The sequence below is a fragment of the Suricata suricatta genome, chromosome 6 (assembly GCF_006229205.1).
Source record: "Suricata suricatta isolate VVHF042 chromosome 6, meerkat_22Aug2017_6uvM2_HiC, whole genome shotgun sequence".
In the NCBI taxonomy this organism is placed as follows: Eukaryota; Metazoa; Chordata; class Mammalia; order Carnivora; family Herpestidae; genus Suricata; species Suricata suricatta.
Window position 1 is genome coordinate 101,042,771 of NC_043705.1, and position 12,827 is coordinate 101,055,597.

A 12,827-nucleotide genomic window follows, 5' to 3' on the forward strand; every position below is an offset into this window, starting at 1 on the left:
TTAAGTAGTTACATTCTGTCTAATTGTACTTGATGAAAAATTTCACATCCTCTAGACTACATCAGTCTTTATCTCTACATTCTGTATTCTAACTGCTTGACCCAATCTACCTGTCTCCTTTCTGATGAGTTTAAAATACACAAATCTCAGTAAACTTTTCACTTGGTGATGAATCCTTGTAGGAAAAGGGAAAAGTTGTGGAAGTGGGGAGAGGGGAGGAGGTTCTGTTTGGTAGACCCCTATGTCTCTGGCTCCTTCTCTGAAATTACTTTAGGAAAATGTTGTTTTGTTTTGATGTTTATTTGAGAGTGGAAGTTGGGGGGGGTGCAGAGAGAGAGGAGAGTGAGAATCCCATGCAGGCTTCACGCTGTCAGTACAGAGCCTGATGTAAGGCTTGATCCTATGAACCAGGAGATCATGACCTGAGCTGAAATCAAGAAACTGATACTTGACTGAGTCTCTCATGAGCCTTGGGGAATGTTTATTTCCAAAAATAATAAACAGCCTCTTACACATATTCTTTTTCAAAGGAATATCTTCAAAGAGCTAAGATTTGCCTGTATTCCCTGAGACACTGTGTAGGCTGACAGTCCCCTCCTGGAGAATATCTTTTCTCTTAAGCTATACCTAATTACCTAGGTCATAGGCAATGGAAAGGTGTAGGGTGACCAACAGTTCCAGTTTGTCCAGTACTATGGGGTAAGGAATCCTGGAACAAGGACCTTTCAATGCTAAAGCCAGAAAAGTCCTGGGCAAACAAGACAAGCTGGATACCCTAATAAATAAAATATAGACTCATCTAGAGGGCTGCCTTATAAAGACTATACTGTCCAAATTTAGAGTTTGAAATCACGATCCTTCTTTCACAAAATCAGAGTATAGCTGAACTTGTGACAGGTTTAATAGAAAGGTGTGGGGTGGGGGAAAGTTATAGGACATGTAGGAACAGTAAGAGAACTGGGGATATATAACTATTAGTACCTGTGCTGATTTACTCAGACAGTTCACCTTTACTTGGAAGACTAAAAGAAAAATAACACTGTACCTTTTAGTGATATCTCATTTTATTTTTATTTGTTTTTAAAATGTTTTATTTATTTATTCATTTAGAGAAAGAGAGATAGAGTGAGCAGGAGAGGGGCAGACACAGAATCCCAAGCAGGCTTTGCACTGTCAGCATGGAGCCCGATGCAGGGCTCGAACCCACTGTGAGATCATGACCTGAGCCAATCAAGAGTCAGGCACTTAACCGACTGAGCCACCCAGGGGCCCCAGTGATATCTCATTTTATAATCCAGGGTGGGAAACAATTTTTGTTAATATGGAGTCTTTGTTTTAAACTTTCTTGCTGTTTTCAACAGCAAAGATAGAGGAATATCGGCCATAGTCTTTAGCCCAATACCAACCTGGGCTACTTTCATACAGATAACGTCCCAACACTATAATTTTTTTTAGGTATTTCTGAAATATTACCAATGACAGTGGTTTTCAAATGTGGTCAGTGTACCCTTCCCACAGAATGATCTGGGATGCTTGTTAAAAAGCAGTCATTCCCCAGACTTATGAAATCAGTCTCTCTAGCTAGAATCTAGGAATCTGCACTTTTAATAAGTTCCTCAGGTAATCCTTAAGCACATCTACCTTTGACAAAAATAAAGTTTTTGAGACATTTCAAATTGTATCTCTTATGAAAACAATATACCACACTGATTTTCACAGAAAAAAAAAACCCCACCTTTCATCCACCCAATAATTGTTTTTATTTTATGATAGTTTTCCAATATTTGCCCATATACACATTTTCCACATAATTATATTCACAACACATGTGCAATTTTGCATACCCACTATTGTATACTTCCTCAATATTCTATCACGAGCTGTTATTCATGCTCTATGGCTTTATAATTGATTACCTTTCATGTTTCCACAATATTGCTTCAGGCAGATGTGCCATAATTAACCACATGAAGGAGTTAGGATTATAGTTTTTTCCAAATTGGTTTCAGCAATTTGTCCTAGCAGTTTCAGTGATGTGGTTTCAAAGGGAGCTCTCTTACAGACCAGAAGGAGTGGGGGTCCCTCCGAGGAGCCATTATTCTAATGACATGAGAGTTTTGATATCATTTTAGAGGTTATTTTAAAACAGAGCACTTGTAGGGGTGCCTGGGTGGCTCAATCAGTTAAGTGTCCAACTTTGGCTCAGGTCATGATCTCATGATTCATGGATTTGAGCCCCACGTCAGGTTCTGTGTTGATAGCTCAGAGCCTGGAGACTGTTTCAGATTCTGTGTCTCCCTCTCTCTCTGTCTCTACCCCACTGGTGCTCTGTCTCTGTCTCAAAAATAAACTATAAATAAAATAAATAAAATAAAACAGCACTGAATGGCTGAGGTAGGGAGGCTCATTCTAGGCAGACTTTGGGTCACAATATGAAGGATGATGAACAGAGGACGTGCAAAGAAAGATGTGGCCTGGTGTCCCATCCAGCTGAAGGGGACACACTAGTCCCTCCTTCTCGAGTCTACTTTGTGACTTACCCGACCTAATGGCTAATCGTTCTTCATAGCTCAGGTTAGAGATCTGCCCGTTGCCTCCGAATGCTTTCCTTTTCTTTTTTGGTAGCAAAACTCTATAGTTTTAGCTATGCTTTGTTTCTTGAAGCAAGGTATGGCCAAGTACCTAAGTTCTGAACTGTAAGATGTCAAAGGAAGTTTCACATGCAGCTTTCAGAATGTACCCATAAAAGGAGAGGTTATGTCCTACTTTGCTCAGTTATCCTTCGTCCTGGCTGGAATACAGAAGTGAGGGCCGGAATCTGAGCAATCACCTTGGAACCTACAGGCCTCATGCTGAGGATGACAGCAAAACAAGAGAGGACTATAAAGCCCAATACCAGCACAGGATTACTTTCCTCAAGACCTTTATGTAACAGAAAAATAAATTTCTGGGGCACCTGGGTGGCTCAGTTGGTTAAGTGGCCAACTTCGGCCCAGATCATGATCTTACAGTTCGTGGGTTTGAGCCCCACATCAGGCTTTATGCTGACAGCTCAGAGCCTGGAGCCTGCTTCAGATTCTGTGTCTCCCTCTCTCTCTGCCCCTGCCCCAAGCATGCTCTGTTTCTATCTCAATAACAAATAAAAACATTTAAAAAAAGGAAAAATTTCTATCTAGTTTAGTCCACCATAATTTTGTTTTCTGTCATATCCAGCTGAACCAAATTCTAACTTAATCCAGAATTCTTCCCTTCTGTAAAGTTTCCTCTGCCCCTCAAAGACTATGCTAGTTGTTCCTGCTTCATATTCCCACAGCATCTTTGTTCATATCTCCTGCTAAATTCTAAACTCCTTGCGGGCCACTGGGGGCAAATATCTTAGAAACTAGAAAAATAAACACATGGTGGGCCACAGAATAACAGACACAGTTCTGTATCCTCAACCTCGGGGACTAATGGAATTCATAGCCTGGCTGGGAAGCAGTGCTTCTCATGTCTGACTGCCTGTAAGAATTACCAGGGAACTTAAAAAACAACAACACCCTAGATCTCCAGGATTTGAATACTTGAGAAAGGGAACTGGGAGTCTGTATCTTTTAAAGGCTTCTCCCCCAGGTGATTCTGGAGCCCACTAGGCAATGGTTGACAAAATGGCATTTGGATATCCTAGAGGATAGTATCAGGATTTTCCTACCATCAATGTTCTGTTTTCCTTTCTTCTTCGTGTCACTTAAGAGCTACTCAGTGCCTTTCTAGGCTCAAGCTTAATGTTAATGCTGAACTCTTTGTGAATGGTTCTCAACACATAAGGGGTGGAGAGAGACTGCACAGGATGGTTGTTACACCAATAATAAATATAAGCATGGAAACAATTTCATTTTTTTTCAAAGCAGTTTCACCATCTGTAACCATCTTATTGTTTCCTTGTTTATTTTCCCCAACCCCTGCTGTGAGAAGCTACCAGAGAATAGAAACAGTCTTTCTTTCTTGTTTTCATGATCCCAGACACCCAGCCCTCTGCCTTGCAAGGTATTACATGCTCTGTATTTGTTGTGAATTATTTAATAGAAATATAAGCTACACTTTGTTGAGCACCTGCTATGTACAACTATACCTAATATCACACTTAAGTGTGATTATCTCACTTAATCCTCATGGCAAGCTTGTAAATAGATGTTAAAAAAATGAAGTGACTTATCCAAGGCAACTCAGCAAGTGAACAGAAGAGTTGACAGTTGAACTTGAGTGTCTCCGCCTCCAAACTCAGCACTCTTTGTGCTTCACCATGTTGCCCTCACTGACAATTCTGGAGAAAATCTACCTCAACTGGAACTCACAGATTGGTGGAACTTTCCTCCATCAGATATGGAAGACTGAGTTAGCCTAGGATAAAAGAAAAGATGAAAGGAAGCTGCAGGATTAAAGGGATCATCAATTCATCCCTAATTTTGTCACTACTTTCCAGAGCACCATGGGGGCCTCCTACATTTTCCCTCTTGGGACCACCACTCCTCATCTGTTCTTTTGGGGATCCTTTGCAGCCATGTGGGTGTGGGGCTACCAATCACAATAGTGCATTGAACGCACTGTTGAGTCCAGGGTTGGTCGTGCTATTCAGCAGGCCAGGAAGAGCCTTCACAAGGAGTTTTCTAAGTGGACATGGTGGGACTACTTCTAAGAAGTGACTTTGGAGCTGCCCATGGCCGTGTTTCCTCTGTGTAGTAAGGTCCATCTTAGGTAAGAGCAAATGATACTAATACAGAAACAGAGGCAGGAAGACACAGAGAGAATTCAGACATTAAGGCTTTGGTTCCATTCACCACAAAGCTTAGCTTCATACCTTCAATGGCCCTTGAGCCAATTAGCGTGTTCAGGCATTCTTTTCCCCTATGGAGGTGGGTTTTTATTTCTTGCATGTTAATCTGCACAAACACAGAAAAATATAAAAAGCCCCTTCATGTGGTGCAAGGAGCCAGTCAACATGTTGAAATTCGGTGAATACTCTTCACAATGTACAATTTTCACATCTAGGGATGCCGTGTAGAATAGTGTTTAAGAATTTCTATCAGTCATGAGATCAGATATAAGTGGGAAAAAGGTCTGTTCCATCACTCTGGAACTATGTGACATGGGGCAAGTAACTTCGTCAAACCTGTTTTCTTTCTAAACAACAACAACAACAACAATAATACATACCTCATAGGATTGTTTTGGAGGATTAGTGATTGTACACATGTTGATGATTACATACATATACATATGTTCAGGGCATATGAGGAGCAGTAGTTGTGTCCAGGTGTTTCCCTCTTGTGTTTTGAACACACAGCATCCTCTCTCCACTCTGTCTCTGGGACACCTCCCAGTTGCTAGAACAAGGCCAATCCTAAGAAAATGATTGGGAGGAAGAGAAATTTGTCCTACTCAGGTGTCTACCTGCCCCAGTATTCTGGCTTCCCTCTCTCCTTGAGATGTGATGGTACAGTTGTCAGGAAGGTACTATCCACCACCACCTGACATTTGTATAAAGCCTTTCAGAACATTTTGCTTTCTCCTTTGAGTTTCATGAAAAACACAAGGTGAAGAAACAGAGACGCAGGAAACAATCATTGACTTGTCTCACATCAAGCAGCTCTTCCTTGTTGGAAAAGCAGAACTCAGGTGTGCCAGGGAGAAGTTCAACTTTGAACAGACTCAGAATGCATAAACTGGTAGTTATGAAGTATTCACACATTTTCTTTTTTTTAAATTTTTTTTAATGTTTTATTTATTTTTGATATGGAGAGAGACAGAGCATGAGAGGGGGAGGGGCAGAGAGAGAGGGAGACACAGAACTGAAAGCAGGCTCCAGGCTCTGAGCTGTCTGCACAGAGCCTGACTCGGGGCTCGAACCCACGAACATGAGATCTGACCTGAGCTGAAGCCGGAGGCTTAACCGACTGAGCCACCCAGGCGCCCCTTCACACATTTTCTTAAAATGTCTTAATACAGCGCTGAAATGTCTTTGGTCTAAATTTCTTCTTATAACAAACTGTACTCTTGGCATGAATTAGGAAAATACAGAAAGGCCTCAAATTCTGTCTTTCAGAACCACTATCTTTCTATAACTTTTCTTGTGCAAATACAGTTATGCACATATTTTTTCCAATTATAGATAGACTTATTGTTATTTTCTGCTTATAAGAGTAACAATGATTATTGGAAAAAATTCATACTAGTAAACACCATAAAAGAGTATAAATGACTGTAATCCAGTCATTCATAGTTCATTAATCATTTTGGTTCATATGTTTTTGCAGATTTTTCATACATATACCCACATGGGTACAAAAATGAGATCATCATGGAACTCAATATACAACCCCCTTATACACTCCTTCTTTTTATTTGTCATAAACACTTTTCTATGACACTAGATTTTCCTCTACACCATGTTTTTAAAGAACTTGTTATTATGATAATTTCAAACTATATAAAAATGGCATATTATACTTCCTGTACCCGCCATCCACATGCAACAATTACCAACTGTATACTCCTTACTCCCTTTACTCAATGGAATTTTAAAAAGTAAATTACAAATATTGTATTATTTTACCCATCAATATTTCAGTTTATATCTCTAAAAGATTCAAGCTTTTTAAAAACAAATTGTAATCATTCATTAGTATTATCAAATATCCAGTGTTCAACTTTCCCAATTGTCTCATAAATGACTTTTTAAAAAATATAATTACATAATCAGGATTTAAGCAAGGTCTACTTACTGCATTTGTTTCAGACATATACTAAGCCTCCTTTTCTTTATGTATTCCTAATGGTCTTTTTGTTTTGTTTCGTTTTGTTTTTTATTAGAGAAGAAATTAGGTTTGTGCAGCACTTACATTCTGAATTTTGCAGATTGCATCCCTTTTGTGTCATTTTACATGTTCCTTTGTCCCCTAAATTTTCTATAAGTAGGTAGTTAGATCTAGAGGTTTGATCAGAATATTTCCTAGGCCATGGGTTGTATTTATGTAAGCAGTTACTAACCTAGAATAGAACTTTTAATAGTTTAACTTGTATAGATATAATTTTTTTTAACCAATCACTTACTATTGGAACTTAAATTGTTTCCTACATGTATTGTGATTATCAGCACTGGGACAACAGCCTTATAGTCAAAACAAATTCCTTTCTTTAGAATAGATTCCTATAAGTAAATTCAGAGCCAGAGCTCAAAATATATGACTTTTGAGAAGGTTTCAAGGAGTTAAACTTTCTAAGAGGCTCTTTTGGTAACTCTAAGCTAAGCCAGAGCCCAAAGCTAGTGGGGTTTAAGGGTAAGTGAAAATATATCTCACTCTAGTGAGGTTGCTTTTATTTTGATTTACTGTGCCTAAGCCAGTGATCAGTGAAAATGCCTCCTGTAGAATCGGGGATCCATGGAGGCAGACGCAGCCATCCTCCACCCTCACCCCCAGGCATCTCTTCTTCTTGGGGCAGCTGTCCACACATCAGTCTGCACCCACGTGGGGGAAGGGCTGACAGACCAGATGACCCTATTTGGAATTATTTCCCTGGATCTTTTGTTAGGTTTATAATGCTTGGATTCTGGGTTCATAGCTTCTTGTGAGACCACAGGTACTTAGCTTAGCTCCTTTCATGTGATATCATGTTTATTGTACTCAAAGAGTCAGTGTATCAGGCTAGCCTGAGTCTCCTCCACAATTTTCAGTGGGAATCATTTCATTCCCAATCGTTTGAATCATTCTGGAATCGTTAGTAGCTCCTTCTCCACTCTAGTCTAAAGGAGAAGGGAGGGGGTGAAATCCTTCCTAGCCCCAGCCTGGGAGCATTGAACTCCTTCATATAATAGCACAAGCCCATGACAAGTAGGGGTACAGCAGCTTAATTTCTGACTTCTCTTGCCCTGGGAAGACAATACAAAGCACTGATGAATTCAGAAGCACTTTGTACTTGCAAAGTGTCTTATTACAAAGGCAACAAGACCAAGCAGGTGACTTTATGGAGCTGAGTAGAAGTGACCTGAGCATGGGCCCTGTATTACTAATGCCCTAGTCTTGGGAAGGACCATACTTAGCATCAAATGGGTAAATGTCAGGGAAGACCCAAAGGAGGTAAAGATGCTGAACATAAATGGAATTGATAATAGAGGCCACTAAGTCAGGACACTGGATTCTGCTGCCCTGAGAGGAACACTGAAGTCAGACTTTCTAACAGTCCAGCCTTGTTTAGCTTATCAACTCTGGATAGAGCAAAAGCCCCAGATCCACCCACTTCATCAGAAACAAGTCTGAACAAGCCAGGCACTGTCCATCAGATACCCAGGCATTCTGACAGTTCAGTTCTGATCACCAGCCAAATGTAAATTGAGAACGCCAAGTCATCCATCATGCGTTAGCCACGTGTGAGGTTAATGCCCCATCTTTTAGAAGCACACAAAGAGCCATTTGAGTAGGAAAGTCCCACCAAATCCTGCTGAAACATATAACCCACATTCGGATTATCTTTCTGAACAGCATCTTGGTTTGGAAGGCACAGCTGTCGCTGAGATCGCTCAGTATAGCCTGCTGTTCTCTGTGGAAGCTAGGGTAGATTAGTGTGGTTAACTTGAGATGCAGTAAAGCACTCCAGCCTGCCCCCTCCTCCAAATAGCTGAGCTGCTGGCAGCCAGATGCTGGTGTCTGCCAAATTATCCATGTCTGCTTGCCAGTGGGAAAAGCTTGGTGGTAGTTGAAGTCTTCGTATGACTTTAGGAATGTCAGCACCCCTCTCAGGAACTTGGTTCCACTGAAAAAGAACAGGAATGACTCTACTTCACACCGGAAAGTCCCCTTGGGACTGAGCACTCAGCACTTCTGATCCTGGGAGGGTGATGATTGGGAGAAGTGGCCTTCTCTGACTCAACTCCCAAAGGTATGGCTTTTAGAGAATTCTATGAAACATGAGACATGGACCAAGGACAAAGACAGAATCAGGTTTATGCCTCTAACAGCTGTTTTTCAAATTGTTTGAGACTAAAGAAGTTGAAACAACAGCTGCAGATTTATTCCCTGCTTTTGGAATAGGAGGTGATGGGTACAAATGCAATGGAGACACAATAGCCATCACTATTTTCTTCTTTAATAAATCTCAAATTATGTCTTGGGTTCTGTAAAATAAGATGGAAATTACTGATCTGGCACAACCTAACCAAAATGAATAAATGGAATTAGGTAACCCCAACCCCTGTGATTTTCCACATTCAGATTAATATTTTTGGTTAAAGATGCCCTGGACTCACAGAGTTCTAAGAAACCTTAAAGTTATCTAGTCTACACATAGGAGCTGCAGGGTCCTCCTCTGTCATTCTTCATCCTTAGGTCCATGACAGACATTGTTAGTCACAGAGCTCAAGCCTGCTTTCAGACATTCATTCTCATCCCAGAGGTGGTCCAGGCAGTCTCTAGAAATGATACGAAGCTGACACTCAAAACAAAAGTCATTTGCCATCCCTGATATAGACCAACTCATGCATTTTACACATGGAAAACTGAGGACCAGAGAAGGGAAGAATCTGCCCAAAGTCATACAGTGAATCAGTGTTATTTGTGGAAAGCTAAATAAAGGGCCTAGAATTCTTAGAAATGTCAAGTAAAGGGATGCTTACAGGCCGCAATCAGTTGAGCGCCTGACTCTTGATTTCGGCTCAGGTCATGATTCCGGGATCATGGGATTGAGTCCCACATCGGGCTTTGCACTGAGCATGGAGCCTGCTTAAGATTTTTTCTCTCTGCCCCACTTCCCCACTTGCATGCTTTCTCTCCCTCTCTAAAATAAAAGTTTTTAATAAAAAAAGGAAATGTTAAGTAAAAAAATAGGTCACTGTTGACTTATCTATTGTGCTGTATTTGTTCTCTCTTTCTGTTTTCTAAATTCACCTAAATTTTGAGGGCTTCTTTTCTAATACAAAATCTATATATCTGTATGGAAATAAAACAAAAAACTCACTCAAGAGCATCACTCACACATAAAACTATTGTAAGCCAAGGTCTATAGAACTTTTCTACACATATCTATACATTTACCCATATATCTATATTTTTATATTTTAAATCAAGTTTCCTTTGTAGAGCTCCTGGTTACAAGAAGCCCTACTTCAGGTCATACCCTCCATTGGGCCCATATTGTACATATTGTTTTGTGACCTGCTTTGAGCAAATGTTCATCAATTATAGGGGCGCCTGAGTGGCTCAGTTGGTTAAGTGTCTGACTTTGGCTTAAGTCATGATCTTGTGTTTCTTGGGTTTGAGCTCTGCACTGGGCTCTGTGCTGACAGCTCAGAGCCTGGAGCCTGCTTTACATTCTGTGTCTCCTTTTTTCTCTACTTCTCTCTCTCTCTGTCTCTGTCTCTCAAAAACAAACGAACATTAAAAACTTTTTTTTTCAATTGTTCATCACTTATAATGAATGGAACTTCTGTTATTAGATATTTAGATTATTACCAGTTTTTTCTAATCTAATATCCACTCTAAATCTTTGCTCACAAACTAAATTGTCTTCTTAAGGGCAAACACATTTTAAAGGCTTTTGATACACATTGACGAATTCCTCTTCAAGAAAGCTGGAAGCAGGAGGCCAACAGTGTCTATAAAGTACATGCTTTTTTTTTTTTTTAGCAACTTCACCAACACAAGATCTCATTATTTCTATTGTTCTTTTATTCTCCTGTACATAGGCTTTGTGTATCAAGATGGAGTGTAGAATTTCCAAAGGTAAAATCACACTTTTAATGTTCCCAGGATAAGAGGCATGACTGAACACATAATAATGAATTAACATTTACTGAAAATTAACAAAGGCATCATAGGGTTCACAACAACTTATCTTGTAGGGCAAGTTCATAAGGGTTGAGCAACATGCCTAATGCTACATGGGACCAAGCTTGGGTAAGTCTGACCTGCATACCAACCCCTTTGCCATGTTGCCTCCACATAGTCACAACAAATAAATATTTGTACATGGGTTGATTGACTATGTTTCTCTGGTAGGACACACCTGAGCAACTAAGAAAGGAGTAGCCATAAAAATAGGCCCAAAATGTAATCTTAGTTTTACTAGTCAGTCCTGACTGGAATAGCCCCAATGGATTTCAGCAATGTTAAAGCTGGGTTTGAGGGTATGATCTGAGGTAATATTTTTATTATAGATTTCTTATGACTGGGAACTCTAAGAAGGAAGCTTGAATTATCCCATATAAAAATACAGCCACTCAAGATCATCAGTGGCATTTCCTTTTTATAGTGTTTGGTGCTAATAATAACCTCAAACTCTTCAACCCAACTTTCCAGCTTTTTAAAAGAACAGTACATAGGAGAATATCTGAACACTTGTGAATGGCAGAATTTATTCCATCTAGTGTTTCCTGTATCTTCTCTGGAAAAAGCAAAGGGCTTGGGCTACGTACAGTCTCTGTGCTGCTCCAGGGACATGGTGAGAGGTCCCTGGCCACAAAGCAAGAGCCAGAGAGAAACGCTGCTAAGGAAGCAAGGTGGGGGTGTGAGGTAGGAGGAGGCAAGAGGCATGAGGGCTTCTATGGAGAACTCAGAACAAGTCAGATTATCTGTCTTTGGTTCCAGGGAGCTGAGTGGGAAAAATGGGCCCCTTTTTTCATATTGTTGTCCTTTGGGCATCTCTGTTCCCATCAGGCCAGCACTTGGTGTCTGACAAGACCTGAAGAGGGACTGCGACCTCTAAGAGCATGAAAGGTCTTGGCAAAGAAGGGAGTGATTTATAAACCAAAATATTCTCCGGAGGTTATCAGCCCTTGACTACTTCAGTGTTTTCCACAGCATATCTACCCATGGAGGCCCTCTCCCTGCCACAACAGGCATGTTTCAATGCTCTATCAGTTTGAAAAAATTATTCTTGGGGATGTAATTTGTGTATAATGACATGTACCCATTTTAAGTACACATACAGCCTGATAAAGTTTGACGAGTGTGTGCACCTGTACAACCACCAAAATCAAGATATAGAACACTCTCATCACTTCAAAAAAACTCTTACTTGTCCCTTCCAGCCAATCCCCTCCCCTGACCCCCACCCTAGACCACCACTGATTTACTTTCTATCAATGAAACTTAGTTTTGCCATTTCCAGAATTTCACATAAATTGAATCATAGTGTGTGTAGTATATTGGTCAACACTTTCTCCCTCGGCATAAAGTTTTTGAGATTCATCAGTGTTGTTGGATATATCAACAGTTCTTTTCTACTGCTGAATAATATACAATTGTGTGAATATACCACAGTCTGTCTAGCCATTTGAGTTTGCTTCTTTTGATGATTATGAATGAAGTTGCTATACACATTCATGTAAAAATCTTTTTGTGGGCATATCCATTCATTTGCCGTGGGTAAATATCTAGGAGTGCAATTGGTGGGTCACAGAATAAGTAACTGAATGTGGTCTCAAGCAGTATCTCATAGTACTTAAAAATAAGTCTTTAAATGTTTATTTATTTTTGAGAGAGAGATAGAGAGACAGAGTATGATCAGAGGAGGGACAGAGAAAGAGGGAGACATGAATCTGAAACAGGCTCCAGGCTCTGAGCTGCCAGCACAGAGCCCGACACAGGGCTTGAACCTACGAATGGTGAGATCATGACCTGAGCCGAAGTCAGATGCTTAACCTACTTAGCCACCCAATGCCCTTCACAGGGCCCTTCACAATGCCCTTTTAATTTGCATTTCCTTGATAATATCATGTTGAATATCTTTTAATGTGCTTGTTGGCCATTCATATATCACCCTTTTTGAAGGGTCTGTTCAAATCTTCTGCCCATTTT